We start from the raw sequence: 13,542 nt of genomic DNA, 5'->3' as shown, positions 1-13,542 counted from the left end.
GTGTGTGTGTGTGTGTGTGTGTGTGTCTATGATGTTGAAGACAACCAGAAAGGTAGGTATGAACCATAATGTGATAAGCTTTTACTGTTGACCTAAGGGATTGGGATTTATTCTATTTGAATAGTATAGACAGGAAGCTCTGTGAGCATGGAGGGCCATGATCTGCTCTATGTCTTGGGAAGAAGGATATAGTCACAACATGTTAAGATGAACTAGAAGTGGGGAAGAAATGAATCAAGGCTGTGCATTAGGAAGCTATTACAATGGCGCAGATTAGAGGGCACATGAGTACCTAAACTTGATTGTTGGTGGTCGGATTAAAAGCCTGGGGATAAATGCCACACAAGATTCAGTAATGTTTTAGATACTGACGGTAAAGGAAAAGTGAAGATTGGTTTTGGGTCTTAGCAGCTCAATTTATTTTTATAAAGCCTACTGTTTACTATGAGATGCTTGCCTTGGGTAGACAGTCAACTCTAAAGGAAAAGAGGTATAAATTTAAAACAAGAATATGAAAAAAATTGTCGAAGAATGGTATTATATTGTGAAGTACACGATACAGATCTGCAGTCTTCTAATTTCCGCTTCTTTATATTTCTCCCTTTAAATGCTTATCTGCTTTATAAAGATGCCTTACAGGATTGAATCTCATCAACTGAGGTTATAAATGACAATATACAGTAATACATGAAGGCTGATTGAATCAATAAACAGAACACAAAAGTGTTGACTTGACAATTGCCATTTATATTTTCTATTACATGACACACAGCATAGGAAAAGAATTCAGTTTGGCATAATAAGCAAGTAGTGAATGGGTCACATATCTACAATAACTAAGTCATACGCCACGTTCAGTTCAGAAGATGGGCCCTAAATATTTTGCAAGTTTCCTTCATTCTTCCTTTTATGGAATGATCCTCATTGTATGGCCAAATTCACCTCTCTTTCACTAGGAGTATGTGTTTTCTAACATCTATTACAATAAGTGACTGTAGAAAGACTGAATTATGAAATCAATGCTGTAAAGTGATCTGGAGTCTTTGGCTAGGTATTGGGGAAAATTCATTTCTTTGTGTGTGCAGAGGAAAAATACTTCTTCCAGGAGCCTGTATTTTCAATATAAAGCAAAGTTGGAAAAGTCCAGTAACAAAACTACTAGGACTACCAGAGGGAGCAGGCAACTACTGTTACCCTGACACTCACTGGGAAGCATGTACTGGAAAAAGCCTTAGATCTCTGGTTAGTTCCATGTTGCCCAGTGAATTGTCACAAAGTGTTCTGAGGATGAGTATCGCAGAGTAGCCAAGATGTGGATGCACTGGGTATGAGATACAGATGAACTTTCTCATGAGAGAAATCTAAGGTCAAGGGTTTTCAAACCTTTCTGTCTGGTAAATAGAATTTGTATGACTGTTGCTTAGAGAAGTAGTTCTGATTTACAAAAAGGGGGAAGACAATCTGTTATACTCTTATTACTCTTTCAAACGATTCATACCGAGGTTTCATAACTGTCTTGTCCCATGACTAGAAGAATAACAAAATCATTGGTGTATGAATCCTAATAGCCTTCACCAATCATTTTGTTAGTCTCCATTTTTTATCACTGTTTAATATTTTATTTCAAATTTTGGGCCCAGAACACTAGATAAGTGTGCGAATCTTCCAGAAGCAAAGAGATAAAAAAAAAATGAGAGAATTGAAATATTAAACAGCTGTATCTCTTCAGAAAAAAAAGACGTTTCACTTTTGACAGGTAGTAAAATGAACTGTAGAACTTTCATGAAGAAACCAGAAGGTAAAAAGCAATTGATTTGGTGAGTAGGAAGGAAGTAAAAGGATTTTATTATATTTATTGATTTCTGGGAGCTTAATGTTCTACTGCTTATAAGGTCATCTTATCACACTGACAACTGGAGCTCAATCAAAATAGTAAATCACACTAGATAATTATGAGTTTATATTTTTTCAATCTAAATGATAACACAAAATGAAAAGTAATTCCCTAGTCAAACTCTTTTTCTGTTATCAAGGGGCTTTCTATAGAAACCTTCATTCTTTACTGTCCAGAGCTTAAAACACCCTTCCCAGTGACTTGGTAAACTAAAAAGTGAGCTAAACATATATTTACACAAGATCACAAAAATTGCAAAATTTGAAAGACTTTCTAATGTGAATATAGGAAGCATTGGAGACTACAAAATTAGACATGTAAATGACAGAGTAAACTAATTCAAACGTGGCTTTTATTATTTATTAAAACAATGTCTTTGAAAAGATCTAGGAGTTCTATGATATCATAATATGAGATAACACCACAAATGTTTATGGGAAGCTTAACTTGATCATTCCTATTTACATGAAATTCCCAGTTGATTGGAAAATGAGATAATGTGGTAACTTACAGACTATATAAAAACAGGGTCATCATTTTTCCAAAACTAGAAAATATATTTAGCAGCAAACATCTAACGTAATGGAAATGATCTCATTTAATTTTTCTTTAGTCATTCTTACTGATCCTATCTGCTTGCAATTGCTTAGTACCTGATAGTCATGAAGTGTTTTTACATTCATGTCTAACATTATCCTCATAATTACCCTGTGAGGTGGCCTGGATTATCAAATGTGGAAACTGAGGCTCAGAGAAAGCAAATGACTTACTCATGTTCACAAATGTCAGAGCTAGAATTATACCCAAGTCCTCTAAATTCATTGCTTTTGTCTTTCTACTAGGTTGCTACTACTGTGACCCTCTCTCCCTGCTCCAAGTTAATGACTAGAAGCACTTTACTGACAAAAGGGAATTGATTTTAATATATAGTTCTGAATTGGAACTCCTACCACTCTATTTTTACTTGGGGGGGGGTTATAAAGCAAAATTATACATTTCCCAAACTCTGCCGCTATCATTTTTGATGCAAACAAGTTTCAGCCAATTAGAAGTACTTAGGATAGATGTCAGAAGGAAGCAGGTGGGCAGATGCTAAAGTCTGGCAGCTCCTGGCTCCTGTTGCTGGTACGTAAGATCTTTTCTGAAGCAGTATTTGGTGCCCATTTGCAGGGCAGCGGTGAAAACTTCTTGCTTCTGTCAGAGCTCCAGTGGCAGCTTTAAAAGCAGTGGCCCCACTAGGGAACCAGTTCTGTCTGGCTCTGCAAAGTCCCAGAAGAGTACAGCCTAGAATCTGCTCCATCAGCCCTTCCAAAGTTTTTGGAAGCACTTAGATCGCTGAATAAAAACTCCCTTTCAAAAAGTTCCAAATGGCTTCTGCGTCTATCATGGAAATCTGACTGATACAAGTGGTCTTTCCCCTTTCTAATAAGTATAAAAGGTTTAAGAGGTTCAGGTGAGATGTCAGTGGTTGGAAACTAGGAAAACTAGAAGAAGAGTTTGCTAAAGCACTGCCCAGCATTTCTCCAAGAAAACTCATTGATACATGCGAAACACCTATTTGTTTAGCTAGATACTATCATGTTATATATACGACTGTTAAATCCTATGTTGATCAATGACTAGTGTATAGAGAAAATAACTAGGAGACTAGTCTATTTAAATAATAAAAGTCACAGGTGAACCCCATGGTGAAATCATGTTATAACAAAAGAAGGGGAATGGATTGCACTGAAAGAACATTGCTCTAATGGATTAATTCTGATGACTTGCAAGCACCTTTGTGCCAGCACGTAAAGCAATACCCCTTCATAGGATAAACACGTCCTAATATACGGGCAAAAAGAACTGCAGGCATCATATGCAGAGGTGGAAAGAACAATCTGTGGTCAGTCATTGGTAGATACTCTTTAGAAGACCTGGCACACCATAGAGAACCAGAGAAGAAAAGGAGAAAACTAGGAGTTGGGAGGATTGGACTCATGGACATATAAGAGATATTTCCTACAGCTACCACAAATAGCTGGACAGTAGCCTGAATAATGGTTGGAGGTCCTGATACAGAGAGGAGAAAGAGCCAGACAAATGGCAGTTTTCCCTATTATTATGACCTTCTGTTTACACTCCAGTAGATATGGCTTGTGAAACTAGACCTAATACATTTAGGATGGTTTAATAGTCCCAGTGTTAGCACCATGACTGGCACATTGTTGGTGTTGAATAAATATTTTTTAAAGGAAATAGCAAATAAAATTTTTTATTAAATTCATCATAGAAATTTAATAAATGAATAGAAAAGAAAAATAAATAAAATGATTTTTGCATAAATGAATGTACTTGTGGTAAAGAGATAGTTCATTGAACAGTAACTTTTTTTTTTTTTTTTTTGCGGTACGCGGGCCTCTCACTGCTGTGGCCTCTCCCGTTGCGGAGCACAGGCTCCGGATGCGCAGGCCCAGAGGCCATGGCTCACGGGCCTAGCCGCTCCGTGGCATGTGGGATCTTCTCGGACCGGGGCACAAACCCGTGTCCCCTGCATCGGCAGGCAGACTCTCAACCACTGTGCCACCACGGGAGCCTGAACAGTAACTTTTTGAACTTAAAGTATTGATTTGTCTTCCTAAATATACAATTTCTAGGGAGTGACACTGGTGCTAAAGGAAACAGATCTCATTATCTAATTTTCCTTTTAATAAGGACAATGTGGAATCACTTGTCAACTTTGAGAATGATCCTAGGATCATTGATTTTGCACAGTGTTTGGAACTGAAATTGTCTTCTGTTTTCATAAGTGATAAAAGCAATTACTGTGTGACCCTGGAAATTGGCTGGGTCAGTCCTTACACTTTTTGGACTGAAGCCTAGTAAATGGTGACAAATCTCTGGAGAGCTCTGTGTTACAAATGGATTTTTCTTTTGAAATAGGAATAGCACAGCAATAGTATTTCTTCTATAGTGTGAACTTTCCAATTCTAAGTAGAGCTATTTTGGGCAACTGAGACACATCCCTTTAATATTCTTGACCCTGCTGAAGGTCTACTTAGCTGCTTGAAAAGAACTAACACAAAGACTAAGCAAGTCTTCATTCACACTGTATAAAATGTGGTTGATTAAGCATTTTCATTGCTAACTTTTGGTATCCAGAAGTCCCACTTCATTGACAATCATTCAATATATATTTATTATGTATAATAACATACTAGGAGCCATTTGTTGCAGAGGATACAGCATTGAACAAACAGACAGAAATTCCTGCCATAGGGAAGCTTATATTTTAGTGGGGTGAGACCAAGATTACACAAAACAAGTAGGTAAATTGTATATTATATTAGAAGGGCTAAGAGCTACTGGGAAAAATAAAGCAGAGAAAAGGAGAGGAATGAAGGGGTATGGGTTGCAATATTAAATAGATTATTCATGGAGAAGGTAATATTTTGAAACAAGGTCTAAAGTTGTAAGAGATTAAGCCATACAGATAACTTGGAGAAGATCATTCCAGGCAGAAGGACAGTACATACATTGTTGTGAGTTGAAAGAACCTCAGGTATTTTTGAGGAAGAATAAGAATTCAGTTGCTTTTGGAGCAGCGTTAGCAAAGGGGGAGAGTAGCAAGAGATAATGTCAAGAGGTGGCACTGCTGCAAGTAGCCTTGTCAGTTATTTACTGAACAACTCCAGGGGGCACCATTCACATCGACTATGCTTTTACAGAGGTTGTATGATGCAGTGTCACTGACAAGAAGGAATGGGTGCAGAGCATTTAAGTCCTTAATGTGCCACAATAAGGATGTTGGTATTTACCTTGAATGAGATGAAAAGCTACTGGGAAGTTCTGAGCAGACAGATGATCTAGACTACAATTAAAAAAAAAAAATTCTTCTGGCTTCTATGTTGACAGCTGACTGAAAGGAAGTAAGGAGGAAAGTAGGAGCCGGTTACTAGGTTTTGGTAACAATCTAAGTGAGAGATAATGATAGCTTGGAACAGGGTGGGGACAATGTAACTGGTGAAAAGTGATTTTATTCTGGATATATTGTGAAGGTGGAGCCACAGAATTTGATGATAGATTGAATATGCAAGATGAGACAAGGTGCTCAACTAGAAGGATAGAATTTCCATCAAGTGAGTCTGGAAAGTTTAAAAATTAAACAGGTTGGGCTTCCCTGGTGGCGCAGTGGTTGAGAGTCTGCCTGCCGATGCAGCGGACACGGGTTCGTGCCCCGGTCCGGGAAGATCCCACATGCCGCGGAGCGGCTGGGCCCGTGAGCCATGGCTGCTGAGCCTGCGCATCTGGAGCCTGTGCTCCACAACGGGAGAGGCCACAACAGTGAGAGGCCCACGTACCACAAAATAAATAAATAAATAAATAAAAAATAATAAAAAAAAATTAAACAGGTTTGGGGGAGAAAGGACAAATGTTTGACATTAGGCATTCAATTGGATGTCTAATGTCTTCCCATTCAATTGGGAAGTCAAATAAATAAGTTTAGCATTTAGAGGAGCAAGTTCAGCTGGAGAGCTCAAGATATCAATTTTATTTAAAGTCATAAAACTCATTAAGATCACCAACAGAATGAATGTGTAAACAGAGAGAAGAGGAAGGCTAAGTCTTTGGGACAGATTAACATCAAGAAGGCAGAGAGGAGAGAAGAAATCCAGAAAATACACTCAGAAAGAGTATTGCAAGTGAGATGGGAGGAACACCAGGAATTTCCAAGGAGAACTAAGAATTGCCCATTGGGTTTAACACTGGATGTCCTTTAATGAACTGGAAAAGAGAAGATCCGGTGGAGTGGTGAAAGGCAAGAAAATCAGAGTGGATTTAAGAGAGTCTAGAGGGAGCTGAAATGGTGAGAGTGAGTATAACAACGATTTTAAGAAGTTTTGCTAAAATGAAGAGTCAAGAAATGGTGCTGTAGTTGGAGAAACACCATAAGCACAGGACTATCTAAAGATTGGAGAAATAGCTGTATGTTTATAGAAAGGGTAATGATTTAGAAGACAGGGGAGAACTAATGGAATTACAGTTTTTTATATATATAATTTAAATTATATATATATTTAACATTTTTTGATTGGCCAACCCCAGCGTTAGTGTTTATTTCATCCTCAGGACCCTAGGAGGAAGGTAGTGGTAATCCCGTTGCAGAGGCCAGGGAAGCTTGCTGATGTCACGCAGCTGGCGTGGGTCTGGCTCGGGCTGCGAGGCCAGAGCCTGCACTCCTGGCCACTAAGGTGCTGAGTAGGGTCGTGGGAGTTGGGAGTACCTGAAGCCTGGAGTCCGCAGGGCTTTGTGGGCGCTGAGCGGGTGGGCCCAGTGGCCTCAATGCTTGGTGACCGGGCGTGATCATCCACCGGAAGGGGTAGTAGCGGTAGTCGGTCGTGACCTGTGTGTGGATGTTCTTCCGCCTGAAGCCCGCCTTCAGCAGGGCAGACACCTGCGTCTCTTGGTACACGGTGGTGATGTCTGAGTAGTACTTGGACTTCATCAGCTCCCCCAGGAGGTGTGGTTGCAGTAGGTGAGGATGCTCCCTGGCTTCAGCAGGCGGAAGGGCATGGTCCCTAATGAGGTTGAACTGGTGTGTGTGCCGGGTCCCCTCACACAGCGGGTACGTGTCGTACAGGATCCCATCGAAGTGACTGTCTGTCAGGTGGGGCGCCACCTTCTCCCACAGGCCTTTCAAGGGAACCACCTTGCGGGGAGGCCGCTGAGCCCAGTCCTGGAGCCGCTGGAAAACTTCGTCGTTGCATTCAACGATCCAGTGCTCGTCGATGTGGGCCTCCTGCACCTTCGTAGCTGTCATGGCCGCACCGAAGCCCACCTCCAGGACCTGGCCCTTTCTGGAGGCGGCGGCGGCCGCCAGCGCTTGCCGGTAGGGGTCTCCCAGCTCTCCATCGCCAGTTCGCCCAGGATCTGCAGGTGCGTATCCCGCCCCGCGCGAAGACGCGGGTCGCGGCGCTGGCGCTGGTGCTGTGCGCCGCCCAAGCTCTGGATGCGCAGGGCCAGGTCCCTGCCGGGCCTTCTGGGAGGGGCCCTGGAATGATATTCTCGAACAGTTGGGAAGGGACGTGATTGAGTGCAAAAGGACAGAATTTGGTCTTTGCATTTCTAGCTCTTTTATTCGTTGTTTCAAGACAGAAACCAGGATTGTGTGCTGCCCTCACAGCATGCCAAGCCACGACGAATATTTAGGTCACTGTTAACACAGTTTATGGTAATAAGGGGTACCTACATATTCAAAAAGATTGTACTAAATAATTAGGACCACTTGAGTAACTAGCTCTGAAGATTATTATAATTTTTATGTTTTCTTTTCTGTATAGACATGCTCACATTTCAAATTAAAATCAAACCTATTATTATATTTACATTCTGTTATCACCACGTTGAAGTAGTAGTTGTAGTAATGGGGCCATGTGGAAGTCCTCTTTCAATTGCTTGACTTTTTTTTTTTTTTTTTCAGTGAAATAAGAAACTCATCAGTTGAGAATGAAGATGGGGCAAGACGTGCAGTAGTTTGCAGAAAGAGAAGGTATGAAACAGTGATCCAGGAGAGTAAGATTGTGAACAAAATAAGGACTTGCTGTGTAACTTCCAGGCAGTATTGAGCTCCACTTGAGGTCTGTGGTCATGGTTTTAAAGTGAGAACAGTTAAGTGTTGATCCTAGCCACATTAATTTTCAGGGGTACAGGAGTGGACTAGGTAGAGATTTGGATTTAAAAGGAGTTGAGACTTTGCAAGGGAGTTTGAAGAACCAAGAAATGTAAAGGAGTTCAGGGAGGATTCAAGAGAATGCTTATAATGATGGGTTCTTGAGAAGAGCTTAATAAAGAGGAAAGCAAAGACCTGTGAAGAGTTTGGGGCAGCAAAGATGTGATATCAGGCTATCTCAGGAAATACTAGATCTGCATTTTAGTACCTTTCTCTTCATTGTTGCCTCTGCTGCATGGAAAGATCTAGTTCTAGATGTAAGTTAGTGACAAGAGAAATGATACCAGATAGTAAATATTTAGAGCTTCTAACAATGCCTTTAACCTGGAAGGAATAACATTCAAGATTCTTTGTAAATGTGTTAAGAGATGGAAACAAGAATAGTATGATCCATTCCATTATGATATCATTTCTATAGTTACTATAAGCAGAAACGTGCAAAAAGAAGGTACTCAAGATAATTTTGCTTAATACAAATCACAGCATTTTCACAATACGTTCATCTGTAATTTTATCTCAAGTAAATAATGTAACTAACTTACCTTCCCATATATTTCCATTCTTAGTACCTCAAATATCTATACACAGCAAGTATTAAATAATTTTTAAAAATCTTCTACCTGATTGCCTATGTTCATGAAATAAAGCTCCGGTTTAGATGAAATGGCTAGGGGTGTGTGTGTGTGTGTGTGTGTGTGTGTGTGTGTGTGTTAGACAAGCAGAGGAAGGCAACTTGTCCTTTTTGAAACTGGCTGGAATGTCCTTCATTTTAAAATTTTGCTCACATTTCCTAACTTTTTGGATGCTTCCACAGTTATATAGCTGATGGTTTAGAATCATTAATGTAAACGCATCACTTTGCAGAAACAGATTTGCATAAACTATTACTTACTCTGAGCAATGGAATATATTTCTAATATTATTTTTGAGTCAAGCTGAGATTTCCCTTAGGAGTCATTTTTCCCCTTAATGCCAGCTTAATGCATTTATGGAAAAATGCTTTAAACATTTGGTGTAGGAATGAGCCATCCCTCTGGTTGTAAATTTTCTCCCCCACCTCCAAAATACAAAGGGTTATTACATGTTGTCCTCTGTGACATCCTGTGCCTTCTCTAGGAGTTAAAATAATTCCCATCTGTGATTGTTTCCAATTTTGTGGAAACTTTACTACCATGTGAAATAAATTTCATCAGACAAAAAGCTTATGTTAATAAATGGTACGTATATAATAAAAAAACTTAAATTATGATGACTTAAGTAACTGTCTATAAAGATGGGTAAATTACTATACGTTTCTGTAGACATGCCATACCAAATATTATACTTCCATTTTGTTATTTTCATGTTAAAGTGGCATGATATTTGGAAATCAAAGTTTCAATACAGTTTTCGTCTCAAAACAACTCCATTTCAAGCCCTTCAGTTCTACTATATTATTAACCAGCTTTAACTCTCTCCACTGTCAACATGTTTGAAAACAATTTCTCATATTGCTCAGGTTACTGCAGAAGTGACTGCATGGAACTGAAATGTTGACTCTGAAGAGGTGATTACAGAATGATGAAAATGTTCAGCCCCTACCGATAAAGCATAAAAGAAACTATCTAGCTGAATTTTTCAAATTGAAAAACAAAAGAGAATAAAAGAAAAGAAAACGAAAAACATGTGATAACTACTGCTTTTGATGGATTATCCAATTTGAATAGGGTATACTCAGTAGAGCAGGAGTTAAATTTTTAAAAAAATCTTGCAAACCTTGGCTTTTGATTAGCTCACAATCATTTATTAATTAAAAACAAGTTTGGTCATTGAAGCAATAAAATGAAAATCTGTCACTGAAAGTTAATTATGCTATTATTAAGCATTCTAAGAATTCACTCACAAAACTGCTATCTAATAATTGATTGATAATTAGGTGTAAAATTTTCACTATCAACACTTCTTAAAAAGTGTTAGGCCATGTTTAGGGTATTCTATATAAATATTCCTTTGAAGGGTCTACAAATTTTAGACAATGGGGCAGTTTGGATGTAGGCAAATCTCAAAACAGCTTAAGAGAAAAAATGCAATGGAAAAGCACTGGATAGGAAATGGTCAAACTTTGCATCAGAAAAGCAAGAAACAGTGGATTGAGAAAAAGAAAAGTGCTTATTTTTCTTGAGTAATTGGAAATCCAGAGATGAGTGGTTGGTTCAGAAGTTCAAGAATGCCAGAAGTGAGGTCTCTGATTCTCTTGGCCTTTCCTTCATGTTTTAGATGAATGTCTTTGTTCCAGCCAATAGGACCACATACTAGGCAAGAGAAAGGAACAAAGGCAAAGTGCAGAAGGGCAAACATCAGCCATCTCTAACCTGCTTTCCTGGAAGTTCCATACCGTGACTTACTTTTATATCTAATTGGCCAGAACTATGTTAAATGCTCTCTACCTGAAATAAAAGCTGAAAAATCTGTCCTCTAGCTAGACATTTTGGCTCCACAAGCAAACTTTGGCTTTATTCACTAGGAAGAGTGTGAAAATGGGTACTGAGTATGCATTCAGAAGTGATGACCAAGTATTAATCTGTACCCTATCAGAATGTAGAAATAAGAATTCTCATGCCTTGTTGCTAAGCAGCCCACTTCCTAATCTTATGTATAAAAGGCACATAAGAGTCCTGATCTAGGAGGTAAACAGGAGAGCAGTAGATTAGAATACATTAATTAGGGGAGGTGTTATGAGAATCTGGAGAACTGGAATTTCAGAAGGTAGAGTTTTAAGCAAAAGTGATCAGAACAGTTGGATTTAGGGTCCCTGAGGCCCTAAAACCTAGAGGGAAAAGTTCCTTCATATTCTGGCTCCACATGAACTACACGGGCTCATTTTCTCTTAATTCCCAACTCAAAGCCTCTTCTGACACCAAATCAATTTCTTCTTTTCTTCAATATTTTATGCTCCTTTTGGAGATTCATAAGGGCAAGAATTATCAGAAATGTATTTTATGTTCCACAAATATCATATTTCTAAGGACACAGCAAGTTACCAATAATCATTATGGCTAGATGTACATTAATTAGGGATTCATGAAATACTGTCCATTATTATGATTCCAATTTGACATACCTTCCTCTGCATCTTTATAGGTCAAAGTGTGTAGGTCAAAGTTTGGGAGACTTTTTCTCCAAAGGGCTATGTAGGAAATATTTTAGGCTTTGCCAGCAACAAAATGTCTCTGTCACATGTTTTTCTTTGTTTACTTGATTTTTACAACCGTTTACAAATGTAAAATCCACTCTTAGCAGACCAGCCATACCCAAACAGGCTGCAGCTAAATCCCACAGGCAATAGTTTCCTGACCCACAGATAGGTTGTTGCTGAAGCAATATATATTGATATATATTTTGTCGCAAGAGTGGAACACGTTCTTTTTGGCACTATCTTGTGCCCTTTCTCATACTGCTCCCTCTGCTTGGATGCCCTGTTCCTGCCTTCTGCCTCAAGCACACCTACTCATTTTTCACAAGTGGTGTTATCTCAATTGTCTGTCCTGTTTATGATTTTTCTTCCTCTTATAAATAACCCGTGTCTCCTTTGTGGCTATGCTGGGCTCTGTACCTGTCTCTCAAAAACCCAAAATGCTGTTTTGTTAAACTGAAGTTATATCCCAAGAATAAGCAGCATCTCATTCATTTTTGCATTCTTGGTGTCAAGTAAAGTGCTTAGTAGATAATACACATTCATTAATTATCTGTTGAGGAGAGGAAGGAAGGAAAAGAGGGAGAAAGAAAGGGAAGAAAGAAGAAAGAAATGAACAAACAGCTGAACAAATGAAAGACGGGAGTTACTTTTTCACACTGGAGGAAGTATCTGAAAATTTTTGGACATAATTGGAAAGCAATAATTTCAAAGATTCAAGAGTTCACATATACATGTATCAACTTTTTTTTTTTTATATTTCACTTATTTTCTTTAAAAACACAACTTTTATCATGAATGTTCCTTTTTCCTGGAATGTTTGGTAAGATATTGGTCTCTTTGAATCACCAAAAATTAGTGACCACATTCAGTACTGAATGATGGATAGATGGAGGACTGCAAAGCAAATTAGACTATCTTGGATCTGTTCCCAATGTGCATATTACATTACCTTGAAAAAGTCACTTGGTCATTTTACAATCATCATCAACCTCTTATTTCAAGAGGAATGATCACATGCTTCCTGAAGAAATATGGTAAGAATGATGGTAGCCATGATGATGATGAGGAGGAGGACAAATGCTTTTTGAAAGACTTATGTGCCAAGCACTTAGCTAAGCATTATACACATATGAACATGTACACACATCACCTAAACCTCGTAAAAACCTATGTGGTAGAAACAACTATCATCTCCAGTTTACACATTCATAATTAAAGCACTGGAATTTTAAGTCATTTGCTAAGGGCACCCATCTAGTAATTGGCAAAATTTGAACCAAGATACATCTGAAGCTAAACACATGAACTTACTACTCAGGGCAATTAGGCTGTGTCACACACAGGGTAAACTCACGTCATAAAAGATTTTTATGTATAAAAATAGTTAAGGTTTTGTTTTCTGCAGAGGAACGTGAATTTTTCTTTTGTATTTTGTGCACAGTTTATTGCTCTGTATTATATAAATAAAACTATAATAAATATTATATAAATAAAACTTAATATTTAGAGGAAATATTTATTTACCTTAAAGCAAGTAAATTAAATATTAACAACTACTTTAAGCAGTTATCAGCTTACCTCCTATAGGGGGAAATCTTTGTTGCAACTGTTATATGTATCAGCACTTGAAAAGAATTGGAGCTCCTCTAGTTAATCTTAAAATATTATTTAAATGCATAAAAACCATAAAGCAGAAAGAATGACTTTCAAGACTTTATACTTACTAAAAATAATGACAACAAGAACAGACAGGTGCAAACCTTG

At 38.4% G+C, this 13,542-nt stretch overlaps 1 protein-coding gene and 1 pseudogene across 1 annotated transcript in view; both read right to left on the bottom strand.

Moving 5' to 3' along the window:
• The window catches only part of LOC115857188 (bifunctional heparan sulfate N-deacetylase/N-sulfotransferase 4), a 287,117-nt gene that overhangs the window by 114,856 nt on the left and 158,719 nt on the right, over positions 1-13,542 (bottom strand). The window lies entirely within an intron of this gene.
• On the bottom strand, positions 7,062-11,633 carry LOC115857082 (guanidinoacetate N-methyltransferase pseudogene; annotated as a pseudogene).

The sequence above is a fragment of the Globicephala melas genome, chromosome 5, assembly GCF_963455315.2.
Source record: "Globicephala melas chromosome 5, mGloMel1.2, whole genome shotgun sequence".
NCBI lineage: Eukaryota > Metazoa > Chordata > Mammalia > Artiodactyla > Delphinidae > Globicephala > Globicephala melas.
This window is presented reverse-complemented; position numbering and strand designations above follow the sequence as displayed.